Consider the following 16,154-nt stretch of genomic DNA (forward strand, 5'->3'; position numbering starts at 1 on the left):
TGCGTGCTGTGCAGCACGCTCAGCCTGCCACTGCGCATCGTCAGCTTTACAGGAGCTAATTGGATAAACCCTGCTCTAGAGCCCATTGAACTTGCCTGTAACAGTGCTTAATTAAAGTGCAGAAAGTTTGAAGAGATAGCAAGTTAAGGCTTAATGCAATAACAAAATGGCACTATTCCACCATCTGCTTCCTTCAAGATGTTAATTGCTTCCTCAAATTTGTTTGTTTTAATTAGGAAAGAACCTTGATTAAAATGGAATGAGGAGGGGTAAGGGTAGAGGAATGAAAGGCTGGGAGGAGAGAAAGAGGGGAATGCAGGAGAGGGAGAAAGGAAGACAAAGGTTTGAACCTGCTGCTGCGTGGTGGTCAGCAGCTCTAGAGCAGCCAACCAGGAATAAATGTTTTGGTACTCAAGGATACAGCTTAGGCAAGAAACGTAGTGTTGTGTCACTGAGAAACTCAGTCATAGAAGATGAAAGGAACAAGTGAAAAACACAAAAGCATTTTTCATGGAGCAGTCTTTGTTGTAACTGGTTCTTACCCACTTCTGCAGAATCTTCTCTCATTGTGCACCCTGACTGCAACACTTTGGGTTTTTTCTGTCTTAAGTAATAATGCACATGGAAGAAAAGGTAACCAGACTTCTCCTATGTTTGCTTCTTTTTTTCTCTCACTCAAGCTACCATCCAGCTGCATTAAATTCATCTTGGAAAGACTTCAATTTCTTATGAGCAGTTCCAGATAAAAGCTTTTTCTAATGATTGATAACCATGTCTGCTTGAAGAATAGTGTCAGCAATTTTCTGAATAGATGACCAATAAAAGAAAACTTTTAAAATAATTAAAAACCACATTCCCCCCTATTCCTAAGTAGTGGCTTTGACTGAAACTTCAGGAGAGGAGCTTAGAAACTTTAAATTGGATTAATCCACCTTACTTTTGTCTCTCCTTTTTCTGTTTCTTTTTCTGTGTGTTTCCGCGCCTCCCCCCACGCCCCCGCCTTTTTTAGCACTCTTGAGAGTGAAGTCTGATTTCCCAAGCAAGTATAAATGTAATTAAAGTCAAACAGAGCTCTTAAAAAAGAGAAGCAACTAATTTCTTTTCTGGGCCATTGGTATTGTGGACAGATCTTGATAATGAAAAAACACCAACTCGGGAGCATGAAATGGGGATGTTGAAGTCACTGAAATAACAAGATGCTTAATAGCATGATGAGTAAACTTGCTCGTTTTACAGAAGGCTATGATTGATCTGAGACAGAGGCCTCATGCTATTTTGTTTTCACCTCTTGTTGCCCACCTTGCTCTTTGACACAGGCTGTAGCTTTGACACACCCAAACATATTCTCCCCAGGGTCTCTCACTCTTTATTTGCCTCTTAGAATTTTTTTTAAAACCCTCTCTCACTAGTGGAAAGTAGTTCAAATCCCCTTTGGCAAGCTTAAGAAAGCTTGTGGTCAAAGAAAAATCTTAAACTTATTTAATCTCATGCCTAAAACCAGAAGAAAATTCCCCAAACCAAATGCTGTCCCTGATCACCTTGAATGGACTGGTGAATGTTTTCTTTGACAACGGTGTAAAATGTGTATGCTTTACATTGCAGGCCCATCAGCTGAGCTTAGCTCCCACCTGTAGCACTGGCTACTTTGGTTTTTGCTGTTCTTCAGATTTCATCAGTATGACCAGTCACCTTGTAGCAGACTACTGTGTCTATCTATCTATCTATCTATCTATCTATCTATCTATCTATCTATCTATCTATCTATCTTTATATACACACAAATAACTATTATCCAGTATGTATGGACAAATATTTTGTGGCTGGGAATTTCAGTACAAGGATAGGGGCATGGCTTTTCACCTGTGGATCTCTGGTTCAAAATCAAGTACTTTAATTTTGTCCTTTAAATATAGCATAATTCTTCCCTTGGGGCACAATAGGAGACTCATTGGATCAATTCTAATTACATTGCTTAGTGTTACGTACTTGAATATGTCTGAGATGTAAACTGTAAAAGAACCAAAGGACAACCCAGGTTAGTAGGGACTGCGGATTAGACTGAGTAGTATGCTGGGGTACCTTGGGTTTTCTTTAAACCTCTCCTATTCCTAAATTAATTGGGTTTCCACTTGTGTTATAAAACCCATCAAGATCCAAACTCAGTATGATACAATTATTAGCTACATGCAAGTCTGGTCATCCCACCTAGAAGAAGTGTGAAAGGTGCTCCCTTGGAAATATCTCTGTGAAGAGACATGGAAAAGCTGGGACAACTCAGCCTGTGAGAAGAGGTCTGGGGCAGTGAGGACTCTAAAATCCACAGTGGTCTGGAGAAGGGGCCTGTGGCCTCCAGTTCCCGGGTTATAGCCAAGAGTGGAGAGGAGAGTAGTGGATTTACTAAGTGTGTGTTTAGGTGTTGAGAAGCAGGATGTAAAATAGACTGAACAGGAGGCAGCTCTCCACTCTGTTAATGGGCAGTATGAGATGGCCCTGAAGCAAGAGTCTGGTGAGAAGGAAAGGAGGGAGGATACACCAGTCCCTCTTAATGCAACAAAGGCTGATTTCAATGTGCGGGGCCTTGTGTTTCGAGTATGAAAGTACTGAAAGAGGATGTGTACTGGCTGGGGAGGCTAGAGGCATCAGTATCTAATGGGTATCTCGCAAAACGCCTTCAATGGGAGATTTTTCTCAGCTTGTTGGGGGTGAATGTCTGAAGAGAAAGATGTCCCTGTGGCCTTTGGGTTTCTTAGCTTTTATGGGTGTGAAGATTAAGGAAAGTTTGTTCTTGAAGTCTGAAATCAACTGAAGCAGAGCGTGGGCTTGGTGGTGTTTTGGTGGTGGTTTTTTGTGTGTGTGTGTGGGTGGGTTTTTTTTGTTTGTTTTTGTTTGTTGTGGTTTGTTTTGTTTTGTTTTGTTTGTTTTGTTTTTGTTTTTTCTTCCTCCCCTCCCGCAACGTTGCTCCTTAAAATAATTTTCTAACTTCTTTTCTACTATCTACCTAAATAGCAAATATTCTGCTGGACACAACTATTGCCTTCCTCCTCTGCTCAGTTGTGCACTCTTGCCCCTATGGTACCGTTAAGTCAGGCTTTGTTTTCATCATCATGAAATAGGCTGCAGTATTGTAGTTTAGAATCAACTAATTGTGTAGTGAATGGCAGGTATAGTTTGGTACAGTTGCAATCTTAAGCTCTCCCACTAGTAAGAAAAAGCTATGGGGAGTGGATATTTTGGGAAATATCCTTTGAATTACTCTAATTCTGCTGCCTTGGATGATCAGTGTTTGTCATGGTGAAGCCATACAGGATTCTCTTGGGAGACATCTGACAGAAAGCCAACAGCAAACTGTAGTCCAAGACAACATACTGGCTCAGTGCTGCAGAGTAACTGTACACCTTTTATCAACATGTATTTTTTAACAGGTGACTGCTTCTAGCCTGTGTTTGTGAGGTAATCGGAAGACTGCAGTAGGCTGATGCATTTTCCATATCTTTTCCCCTTTTCATTTAATTTAATAGGAAATCCTACATTAGGGATTCTGTAAAAGCAGTTTACACTGATGCAAGTCTTCCCTTTAAACTGCCTCCACAGTTTACAGTACTTTTTGCAGTAGTACACATTCTACAGTTTTGAAAACTGGCTGCTTTGAAAGCAGCTTTATTTTTTTCTTCTTTTTCCATTTTTTTTTTTTTTTAACAATGTTTGTAATTAAACATAGCTAAAACGTTGCATTTTTTCATAGGGTTAATGTAAATATACAGGCACGTGCTTTGTAGATTTTTTTCCTTTATTTAGATCTTACTAATGAAATGCATTGAGGGGTTTTCTCCTATCAGATGCATGTCTTTTTAACTTGCCTTATTTTTTACTTATAAAAGCACCAGGAAAGTGGAGTAGTCTATAAAGCAAATAAATACCTGTACTTAGCTGATCCTTAGTGCTGGGCAGTACAGCATTCAAGAAGCACTGCCTGACTTTACACCTTTGGCTTCCTCTGAGCCATTCTGATGGTTTAGGTGACTGCTGGAGAAAAGTGGAGTTAAACATACCCATTTTTTCCCCTCATGGTTGACTGCCTCTTTTTGAAGCCCCAGAGATGAGTTCTCCCTTAGGGAGGTTTTGGGAAAAAAGTGGGGTCGCAAGTCTCCTGACTGAGCAGTACATCCTCTGTGGGCTGTGATTCCTGTTTAAAACACAGAGTGGCCAACATAGATTCACTTGATTTGTATTTAAATGGAGAAGGTTGAGTGCTTGCCTTTCCTGTGTGGTATCACAGGAGGGAGGTAACCTGTGGCTGGGCATGGGAGTCCCCAGGAGGTGCAGACCATGTCAGGTCTCCATGGCTGGTGCTGAAGAGGAGCTTGGGGAACCTGTTGTGCTGTGAAAAGCTGTCTGGTGCTGGTGGAGTGACAGAGAGGGCAGCTGGAGGTGGGTCAGTGTGAGAACGGGTGGAGGCAGGTAGCAAGAACAGACAGAGGCCATGAATGCAATTGCAAAGAGCAAATTTATTTCAGTTACCTCGCTACCGGGGGATCTCCGAAACAGCACCTAAGCTCCCAGGCAGAGGTGACACAAGTGGAGATGCAGACGCTGCAGAATTCAGCCCTGGTAGAAGATGCAGCCTGCTAATTTTGGCCGGTATGCAGGGATTCACGCAGGCGCGGTTTACCACAGTGCTTTGATCTTTGCCTGCAGGAATCTCAAGGATGTACGATAAGATGCCTTTACGACTCTTTTCACAGGCCTGTTATCTAAACACCGAGGTTCTTCTTGTGACTTACGTGTTTTTCTACACCCCAGCTGCAGTCGCTAGAGTGTATTTACAATTCTCCTCCTCACCATTCTTCCACTATTCCCATACTGTCAGGATTTGAGGCAGATGAAGGCCCACCCTCTTGCCAGTGCTACCCTGCCTTTCCCCTACCTGCTGAATAAACCTGTGCCTCTTTAGGGCTAAACCACCAGGAGTAATGAAAGAAAATATGCTGTGTTTTATAGATTCATCTTCCCTTGCATAATTTGAAATGGGACTATTAATGTCATAAAGAAAAATAGATTGCTCTTATGTTTGCTGTCTTTTGAGTGGGTCGAGCACTTTACAATCACTAATTAAACTTTACAATGTGGCTGCTGTAGTCCTAGCTATATCCTCTGAATAAGCACTTTGCCTAAGGCCACAGGTCATGAGCCTTCTTTTGACTCATAGGTGTACCCTGACCATTAGAATGTGAACGTCCTTGTATGAGGAACTACTGAGCAGCAAAATATTGGCAGCTGATAACTAGGTACTACAGATAAAATAAGTTAAATTAATGTGTGGTGAAGTTACACGAGGGAGAAGTTTGGCCTAGAATCTGGCAACTGGCAGGTTGCAGGAACCATCTGTTGCCCCCGGTATCAAGTAATCGTTTTCCATAGCTACTTCTGAATCTCAGTTACTCAACACTATTTGGAAACAGAAGTTCTGCCAGGTTATTATGTAGCAACTGATGCTTCAGGTATCTTCCTTTTAACTGTTGTTTAGAAAACCTTTTCCTTCTGTTTCTTCCAGACTTATTTTTGTGCTCATGAGAGGTGTGGTGTGGAGGACTAGAGTGCTCAGTCTACCCAGGAATGAGCGCTAGCATTGGTGAATTTTTTTTTCCACCCACATGTTTTAGCTATATCCCAGGCAGTGTCTCCTTACAGGCAGTGTCTCCTTATGTATAGAGAATTTTATTGTTTGTTCTTTGCTTGCTTTCCCCACTGGACAGTAGAAGAATCATTGTTGCTCCTGGTGAGGGGGTTTGTGGTGTTTAATTTAGAAACTGGGTCTAATCCTGCAGCATTTCTCATTGGCTTCCAGTTTGCTATCAGATAGGAAAAGCTTTATGTGGAAGAAGGAAATGAAAATTGGTGCCAAAGAGGAGCGAGACCCATCGCTGCTTTGTCACCAATCTCTGCAGCTGTGCAGAACTTCCCAGCCAGGCGCTAAGCAGAGCGCAGGGCTTGGAATAAAGGGGAAAAAGTGGGTGCTGTTAGCAAGAACTGCTCATAATGTTTTTGTCAAAACAATAGCTTTTCAGATGGTGAAAACAATGTTAGCAGAAAGGATACATTATTCAGAATGTTCAGATTTTTTGCTGAAAGGTAGGGAAATACATTTAAAATTGATTTGAAATGAAAAATTATGCAATTGCTAGGAATGAAGCTATTTATATAGCAGTCTCAGTTTTCCCACTTTTCCTGTTTTCTGCACCTTTCCCAGAAGAAATAAAAAGAAACAAAAAATAATGACTGGAAGTTACTATAACCAGAGCCAAGTAAATTAGAGTGTTTTCTTTTTTTTTAATTAAAAAGACAAAACTCAGTGAAAGTACCTCAATACAATAAATGTTTTTTCATTTTCACTAGTGGCTTTCATAGCAAACAATTGTCCTTTGTCAACTGTATTACTAACCGTACGGAGATTCATATTTAGTATGGCAAAGCACAATGTCCTGTGCAAACACTGTACAGAGATATTCCCTGACCCACTATTGCATCTGTAGCCTGAGAGATTCTGTCCTAGACAGTTGCAGGAATTCAAGTCTTTTCCTCTCTCTCACTTTATTCTTCTTCTCCCGCTCCCTTTTCTTTCTTTCTGTCTTTCTGTCTTTCTTATTCTTAAAATATGTGAGTTTTATTCCTGACTTGAGCAGGTTGAGTTGGGATTTTGAATTCACAGCCCAGTCACTCAGAATGTCAATTGTCTTCCAGGGCACTGCACTGTGAGTCCCAAGGCTGGAAGCTCTTTAAAAGACCATCTGACTTTTAAAGGAACATTTGCAGGAGAATATATATCTTTTAGGTGTTTCTAAATCTACCAAGTATGATTGATTTATCAATATGTAGCAACTAATGCTTAAATAGGCATCTTCAGTGGTGTTATAGTGCTCCATTAGAAAATCTGAAATAATTTCTAAAAGTGTTAATTTCCAAAATGCTGCTAGAGAGCTTTTTTTTTTCTTTTTCTTCCCCCCCGCCCACCCCCCGGGCTTATGTGTGATACTAAGCTGATACACTTTGCTTCTTGGGTCTGTGGCCCTGGCATGGTGCTGCCCAGTTTGGGGTTTTCAGCAATGAGATTTGATACAGGGAGAGAACAGAAGAGTGCTGGTCCATTGCCCTCCAGTCTGTTTCTTAGGTGGTAGAGGGTTATTATTCCCTGTTATGCTATTTCCTAGTGGTTTTATCCAGCCTCCTTTTAAAACATATCAGGCAATTGTGCTCTCTCCCCCATCTTCCTGCAGTCATGCCCAAGCACTTCTGTCAGCCCAGGATGTGCCCTCTGGACTTCTTGTTCTAGCTAACGGCTGCCTCTTTGTCACCCTACCTGTGTGATGATTCCTCTTACACCTTGCTCCATGTGCTCATTCTCTGCCTTTTTGACTACTTGTGTTTTATTTACTCCGAGAAATGTCATTACCTCATCATTAGGTGGTTCCACTGAAACAAACAGATGAATTCTTTATACTTGAATTTTGTACACATCCTTTTGTTTTGCACATCTTAATGTTTGTTTCTACATTTCACAGTAGCAAGTCTCTGAGGAAAAGGCATAACTACAGAGAAAGCTTATAGGGCAAAGTAGTGTGAAGCACAGAAATGCAATCCAGGAGTATGTACGTGAATTACAAAGCAATAACCAAACCCCTATCTTGTGTGTAACTCCTTCCACTCTCTTGGTTCGTGGGCTCTTAAGCCTAAATTGGTCTCATCAACAGCCTTTCTTTCAAAAAAGATACTGCTGTTTCTGCTTTGGGGGTGCCTAGGGCTTGGTGGCCAGGTAGCCTTTACCAGGGCTGTCTCCATCCCTGACTGTGAGGCCGCTGTGGCAGCAGAGTGGCTGGTTGTTATTGCAGCCCTGCCAGCAGGCTGGCTGGGACAGGCAGGGAGCGCTTGATGGCAGGTCACCAGGTTGTGCTACAGGCACAGGCCAGGCTGAAGTGGCTACTCACGAGTACAACGTGCCTAGCTGGTTAGTTTAGAAACTGGCCCCTATCATGCAAAGCTACAAGCCATTTCCTTGACGATTTGGAAAGTTTTCAATATCCTGAGCCATTTAATGTATTATCCTTTTCCAGCCAAGACACCAACGCTTAAAGATTTTTGCTAGCAGTCTGTCTTGGCAAAGATTTCCACTTCCATTCCGCAGCGTGCCAGAATTGAGAAACCTATCTATGCATAACTTCTTGTCACATCCCCCCAGTAACCCTTAGGTAGAAGTGGGGAGAACAGGAGGAATTTCAGCAGGAATTTTGTGTATCAGAAGATGAAAAGAGCAGAGAGCTAGGGGAATGCAGTGATTTCCCATGGCAAGGGATTCCCAGCCTGCTGTTGTGCATGTACCCACAAAAGTCAACAGTTTTCTGGAACTAGTGGTAAGGGAGGAATGTGATTCGGAAAGCAGACACCTGATCTCAAGTAGCTGCAAGCTTTTAAAGCCTTTTCTTCCTCATGCTGGTCAGCTTTGGTCACTGTGAGATCTGTGTGAATGTGGATCTCTCACACTTCACTTCCCATGTTTATCTGGGCTCCCTGCAGGGCATCCCCGTTTGGTCTGTAAAGAGAGCATCAGCTATGTAAGGAGCTTAGGAGCTAAGCTGTGCGCTCCCTGCACTGTAGACAGCTGATCACACCTGTTTGCTAGGTTTGGGTGTTCATGTTTGCTTTCTGGGAAGCTGAGTAGAAACTTTTGCATGAGATAATGAAGTTGCAAAAAGCCAAGTGTGTCCACTGTAAGTTTCCAGATGTCCACAGACCCTTTATTTCCATTTTAAGTGGATGCTGTTTATCTTCCCATGAGCCAACAGATTATAGGGGATGACCTAAATGAATTGCTGGCCATACTAGTGACAGGGAAGTCTGGCCAGGTGCAATATCCCCCTCTATGAATGTTATGTTTTTAGTAAAATAACCAAACTGATTGCATCTGTCTCTCTCCCCTCCATAATACACTATCACAACTTTTAAAAACATGCAGACTTCTCTGACTTACTGGAAATTAGGTTCAAGAGTGTAAAAATGTATTGAACAAAGTGTGAATTGACTGTGACCTGTAAGTGAAGGAAAGAATGAGTTTAACTTTTGTTCTTATTCTAGCCTTTTTGATACTCCTTTTATGTCTTTGTTTTGGTTTCTTTTTTGTTGTTTTGTTTTTTTTTTTTTTTTTTTTTTAAAGTAATGACTATATGCCAGCTGGAGTGTAGAGGCATTTTAGTGCTAGTTCAAGTACAGAAAATCACAATTATTGACGTGTACGTGATCAGTACCTTGGAGATCTGTTCTTGACTGTGTTGTGCTAGATTCTGTCAGAAAAAAGAGACTGCTCTTGCTCATAAAGAACTTAAAAAACACATACAAAAGAAATAAGCAGATGGATAGACAGACAGATAGGAAGAGCAAAGTGTAGTTGGTTGGTGTGCCAGGCATTATTTTTATTTTGTCACTGCTTTTATGCTCCGTACTTTTTCCTAATGCTAAGTAACTGATAATACAATGCAACAGTGACTTTTCCTCTTCTTGCTTCAAAGCTGGGAGCTTCCTCCCTACTCCATCTGTGTCCCTCCTCTGAGGCATCTCTAATACAAGCCTGTCTCTGCAGCATCAAATAAATTTTTGGGGAAAAGTAAACCCATTCTAGACTGTTAGCCTTAGGAAAATCTTCTTGAAAGCAGCCTCATTTTCAGGCATTGATGACATGCTCAAACTTCAATTTTCAGAAATGATGAGCACATTTTTAAAAGAGTTGATTTTTATTAAAAGAAAATTTAAATGTCAAATGCAGGATCTGGAGGAAGTTTTGCCGTTTATCAATAATGCCAGCACTGCAAATTCATAGAATTCCCTGCTTAACAATCCATGCTGTGATGTGTGTGGCACCTGGCTTTCCATTTGACATATTAGGATCGGGTAGAATAAAAAATGCTACAGGTCTGTCCAGGCTTCTTGGTGTCAGAAAAGAAGAGAATGCAGGGGATGGAGGCAGACCAACTACAGGAGTAAAATAAATCATAATGATTCAGAGCCCTCCAATTGTTGAACTTCAAAGTCTTTAGAAAAGCAGGTATTCTTTGTTCTCCTTTAACGACAGTGAAATTGAGGGAAGGCCGGTGTTCCCAGTGCAGCTGCCATGGGAATTACAATAAAGGCTGTTGAGTTTTGCAGAAATTGCTCTCCTGGTTAGTACCAGCTTGGGGATGGGGGAGTCTGGTTTCTCCTACATGGCAGTACAGAGCAATAACTGCTCAGCTGCTGCCAACACTTCCTTTTAGCTAGTCCTTGTTAGTGGAGAGTTTGTGGTAATGGGAGTAATTAACACACTGGGAGTCATTTCTGTGTCCTGGAAGGGAACAGAAAGCCATCAGAGCAGCCCCAGACATGATTGCTCTGCTGGGTTATTTTCTCTCACTCTTTCTTTCTTTTCCATTGTGCTTGGGTTTTGATTTTTCTTCTTTGTGTTAAGAAAGCTGGAGAGCTGAAGTGATCTGTAAATTGCATTCATGCTGAGCTTGGGCTAGGTAGGCTAGTTAAAGGTCACTCTGGTGGACTACATGGCCTCCTCTGGTGGGGTGGGGAGAGTGTTTAAGAAGGGAGTCTCACTGTCCCTTGTGGTGCTTTTAACCCTTCTTCTTCCAGTGTAGATTTGAAGAGTTCTAGTTCTGAATTGAGTTTGTTTAAATAGGCCCACCAGGTGAGAACCTTGAAGGGTGATTTTTATAAAATATTAACTCTTCAGCAGCCAGATGGCTTCCCAGCCTGGTGGCTCTGAAGTGTGAGGCTGTGCTGCTGTGGTCCCATGCTTGTTGTTGAACTGGGCACATTACTAGTTTGCTCCTATTCTTTCTAAGGTGGCTGTGGCATTGCAGCTGTGTCTCTTGTGAGTGCATGTGAGCTCAGCTCCCCCGTGCACAGGTACATAGTTTAAGTGTTACATGGTGCTTCTGGAGGTGACCTGCAAACTAGACTTTTCATAAGCAGTTATTCTTGCCCTCCCCAGATGAGGATGGAGGACAGGGAAAAGAAGAGCAATGGGCTTAACCTGTGTGATTTCAAACCACATGTCCAAGTACCAGGAAACCAAGCAACCACCTACCTACAGATCACAACTGACAATGTATGCATGTGCATGTGTATATCCTCATCCTCTATGTAAGAGCAAAGACAAGGAAATTTTAACTTTTTAGTTTATTTTTTTTGTAATTTCTTTTTTTTTTTTTTTTTTTTAAGAGGATACTCTTGGATTGCAACCCTTGATCTCCCTGAATAGTTGTCTCCTTTTCTTGCTTTTTGCTTTGATACAGAGTTTTTGCTGCAGTCTCCTAGGGATGTCTGTGCTGAATTCAGATAAGGAGAATTGAGCAACTCCATATCCACTTTCAGGAATGGAAAAGCTAAACTTGCATGATATATCAGTGATGGGTGGAACCAATGAACATAGGAGACCATGTCTTCTCCTCAAGCTTGGGGCAGGGCAAAGCCATGCGAAGTTCTCCCAGTGATGTTAGAGACTGGCATGAATACTATAGCACTGGAAACTGTCCAGAAGAGGTCACCAAGTTATATGTGTTACCGTCAGTCCTCAATTTAAGATGCTTGCCTTCATGTCCACATGTGTCTCTATATCCAAGAAAAAGCCCTAAATCTCTGTTTCCTCTTCCACTTCTCTCCCTGCAGCCAGTCACATAAGATGCTGCACCCCGTGAAGTTCTGTCAACTTCAACATGAGCTGGGAGTGTTCAGTTCCCTTTTTCCACCCAGTGACAGCTGCAATTCACAGTTTTTCTATCTGCATTTTTCAATGGAAGGGATTTTTTTATTATGTTTCCCCCACTTCTTTTTTAGCCACAGTTCAGCTGGGGATAGACCAGGCAGAAAGACTTCTGTTTAAGAGATAGAAGTCTCTGTGGAGACCCACACTCATGGCATGAGCCAAAAGAAGCCCATTGCTCACTAGAGAACTGGATGAGTGAAGACAGGCTGCATAAATACTATTAATTCCCTACTTCTCTGCTGCTGGCAAGCTATCTTTTGATATCAGTTATTGATTGTGAATATCACTGGATCATTTTGAGCAGCATATGTCTTAGAGCTGTAATGATCTGACTGCTGTGATTTGGGCCAACTTCAGGAACACATGGGGACACAGAGCCAAGTCAGGGTGCTGTTTACTCCTTCTTAAAACTCTTCTGCTTCAACAGGAATAAAGCAAGTCATAAGATTTTTTTTTTTTTTTTACAATGAAGGCAAAGACAAGGGTGGGATCATATGGAGTATAAATACATGGATCTTAGGTCACCTACATGTATTTTTCCCTCCACACAAAGTATGGCATAATGAATACTTAAGTTATGGAAGGAGAGGGCAGACCAGGGGGACTTGTAAACCCCTCCCATAAGTGTGTTCAGTGGGATTTTGTCTGGCATCTGTAAGTAGAATAACAGGACTTACACAGGCTTGCACTAGGCTGCAGTGGCAGGGGGTTGTGTGGGAAGCACAGGGCAACAAAGATGATGAAGGAAGTGGAGCACCTCCCTTATGAGGAAAGGCTGAGGGAGCTGGGTCTCTTTAGCTTGGAGAAGAGGAGACTGAGGGGCGACCTTATTAATGTTTACAAATATATAAAGGGTGAGTGTCACGAGGATGGAGCCAGGCTCTTCTCAGTGACAACCAATGATAGGACAAGGGGTAATGGGTTCAAACTGGAACACAAAAGGTTCCACTTAAATTTGAGAAGAAACTTCTCAGTGAGGGTGACAGAACACTGGAACAGGCTGCCCAGGGGGTTTGTGGAGTCTCCTACTCTGGAGACATTCAAAACCCAGCCAGACACATTCCTGTGTAACCTCATCTAGGTGTTCCTGCTCTGGCAGGGGACTTGGACTAGATGATCTTTTGAGGTCCCTTCCAATACGTAATATTCTGTGAGGCCAGCCTGTCCTTGACTTCTTCTAACTCTGTTATTCCTTCTGCACTAGGAGTTGCTGAAAATTACACTTTCAAATACAAAAAAGTCTATCCGCAAAGCAATTAGGAGTCCGAGAGGGAGGCAGTAGAGGAGGGAGGGCAGACAAACCTGTCTCCTGCAACCTTTCCATGCAGTTGGATAAATAAGCTGTGGAGCAGCGCTGTGCCCAGCTTCTTACCCTATTTCCTAAGCAGGTGTGTTGTGAGACATTTGCAACAACATTAACCCCACATACAGAGTGTGCCAGTCAGTAATTATGGAAATTAGTTAGCAATTAGATAATGTCACTCACTCTCTGCGTACAGCTGATAAGCAGTTGAAAACCACTCCAAAGAGATGGGGAGAACCTCTCTGTGGGCTGCTGAGCAGATGGCTCTGACCTCCTCGGCATTAATAGGCTGCCCTCAAGTTTGGGGGGGGCGTGTGGTGTTTGGGAAGCACTTGCCCACAGCACTGTGGTGGGGCTGCCTCGCTTCCTTGGCTGGGAAGTTGTGCAGCTTTATCAGCCCTGCAAGTGAGACATTTCAGAAGAGGGAGTGGGTGTGTTTCCTGCAGCGGGTTTGTGTGTGCAGGGTGCTGAGCCGCCTGTGCAGGGTGCTGAGCCGCCTGTGCAGGGTGCAGGTTCCTCCCTGGCTCAGCTCTCTGAGCAGCCAGGCAGGCAGTGCTGACTGTTGGGCTGCAGTGGAGAAAACTTGCTGGGTCCCTCATTCCTTCACAGTAGCAGGCATTTGAAATGCTCTGCAAAGACCTCGCCTAGTGGTTTGCTGAAGGGCTGATCGCATCAGAATGGCTCTATTGTTTTTTGCTGCTAGATCACATTAAGCCAAAAATATAACACAGAAAATATTTGTTACGTTGCTTTTCTGTGTGAGCAATAGGTGGAATTGGAACAGGAGTGTTGCTAATTCATGACCGGAAGAGGCAGTGTCCATCATTAAGTCATTTTTTGTCAGGTGTGTTCACGCTGTGACAGCATTTGAGGTTTCTCAGAGATAAAAAATATAAAGAAAATATGATGGGACTATATAGTCATTGTCCCAAACTGTAATGCATTGCTATGGTAGCAGTGTGCTGTATGAGGCTGTTAGGGTAGTACTTATGCTAAAAATAAAATTGTAAGAGCAGAAAATTATTCGTTCTCGGTGTGTCTTGGAGGATTATTGCGGGAAATGGGTGAGGCACAGATTTATTGTGTCAGGATTTAGTCTCTCAGGGTTGGGATTCAGATCCTGGCCACTGCTAGAAAGGACACTCGGTCTTCTGAATTTTTCTTTAAGACCCTGCTACTGTGTGGTGAGGTTTGCTCTCACAGGCTGAACCGTGTGAGACACAGAACTGGAATCACAGGAAGCACCGTGGGTCAGGACTGATGAGTGCTGACAGAGCTCTGGAGGAGCCTCAGATGTCCCCAGACTGCTAGAAGCTGGGTGCAAGCTGCCTTCCCAAAACCTGAGCTGCAGTGTCTGAAAGGGAATGAAGCACCCAGGAGTGACACCTATATTTCATGGGTTTTGTGTCTTCTCCCTCTTCTGAAACAGAACTGATGCTGTCTTCTTTTAAAACAGCTAGAAAGGGATTACCTTGGCATTCCTCATCCAAAACAGATAGAAAGGGATTGCCTTGGCTTCCCTCAGTCAACAATGCTATTCCTTTTTAGCCATTTCTGCCTGGTTTGCCTTGTTGACTGTGGCTTTTGTCCTCCCCTGATGAACACGTATCAATGTTACAGAAATCTGTGCTATGGTGGTCACCTACTTCCTTTACTGTGCCTTTGAAATATCTTGAGGATGGAATAGACCCATGGAGACTGAGATTTCTTTGTGTGTGTAAAACAGGGTTTCAGCAGTGTAGGGTTGGGAGAGACTGGTGGGCTTTTCGGACAGGTGCTTGGGTGAACGTGGGCATATACATGTCATCTGTGGTTATCTATAGAGTGTTCACACCTGCTGCTGTGATTTGCAGCATCTTTCACTGGTTCTCAGAGTTGGTGTTCTAAAACAGGGAGAGAAGAGTAGTAAGACTGAGGACTGTTTCTGATGCAGATGATGCAACTCACCCTGCCCAGGAGAACTGAAAGCTGTGTTGAGAGCCCCTCTGCAGTGGGGTCTTGGTGTGTGGTTGGTGCCACATCAGGCTTGCCTCCCACCCCAACTCAGATTGAGTGCAGAGCTGTCTGATGGAGCAGGGAATTTTACTATGGTGGTGGTAAATGTTCCAGGGAACTGTGAGCTGCAGGCTCATTTACACACACTATTATATTCCTATTCCCATTCCATCAATAATTTCAGGCTTGGGTCATCACTTTCTCTCTTCCCTCCCTCTCACTCTATTCTCCTTCTCTATAAATCATGGACTATTTTAGTGGAGCCACTAGGGAGCACGGAGGAGAGAGGTAAATGGACAAGAGCCACATAAGACTTGTTTTTCCCCAGTTGATTTTCAAAGCCACCCCTGACCCAATTAGCTGAGCCAACATCATGATTATTAGGAAAAAAGATCGAGTATTTGGATCTGTGTTGTGGGTTGTTGTTTTTTTTTTTTTTGGGGGAGGGGGAATGTGTTTGTTTGTTTTTGTTTTGGTTTACCTTTAATTTTACACCTCTCCTAACACTTCCTTTTTCCTCCTTCCATTCTCCTGAGCCAAGCTGTTAACAATTAAATGGAATTATCTTCCCTCTGGTTTTGACTTGATTTTTATTTGTGTTTATAGCAGTTTAGCTAACAAGTTCCACTGAGGCAGCTGCAGGAAACAGGCCTGGTTTCCACTGGGCACTGAAAGCTTACATTCCACTCTAACTTGCAGCTTTTCCAATTTTGTTTTCTAAGGGACTTGTTCTTTGTGCTGGCTAAATACACCAGACTGACAGCCCTGGAGACTGGTGGCTTCTGCAGGTCCCTGGAGCAGACAAGGCAGTGGTGGTGACTATGTGAGCTGTCCCCTCCATTGCCAGGTGATTCTTGTCTGGCTCAACCTCTGCCCTACCTAAACAGAAACTTTTCTGTACTGCCAATTTCTGCAGTGTCTCTGGGCCTCCTCCTTCAAAGCAAGGTGGTGGGGGGGTTGAAAGGCATCTTATTTGAGCTCCAGCAACTCTCATTGTCCACAGCACTAAACTTTTTTCCTAAATACTGTCTCACAATATTTGCGATCCAGTTTGTGAAATCT

General features: G+C 42.9%; 1 protein-coding gene across 38 annotated transcripts in view; it reads left to right on the forward strand.

Annotated features, from left to right (window-relative positions):
• NRXN3 (neurexin 3) overlaps positions 1-16,154 on the forward strand; it is a 1,036,700-nt gene that overhangs the window by 33,144 nt on the left and 987,402 nt on the right. The window contains exon 1 of one of the 38 annotated variants that reach the window (XM_071809489.1): positions 15,922-15,939. The exons of the other annotated variants lie outside the window; for them this stretch is intronic. The gene's annotated coding sequence lies outside the window, so the exon portion shown is untranslated. Of the gene's footprint in view, positions 1-15,921; positions 15,940-16,154 lie in introns of those variants that run through there. 38 annotated transcript variants of the gene reach the window in all.

The sequence above is a fragment of the Patagioenas fasciata genome, chromosome 5, assembly GCF_037038585.1.
Source record: "Patagioenas fasciata isolate bPatFas1 chromosome 5, bPatFas1.hap1, whole genome shotgun sequence".
Taxonomy (NCBI): domain Eukaryota; kingdom Metazoa; phylum Chordata; class Aves; order Columbiformes; family Columbidae; genus Patagioenas; species Patagioenas fasciata.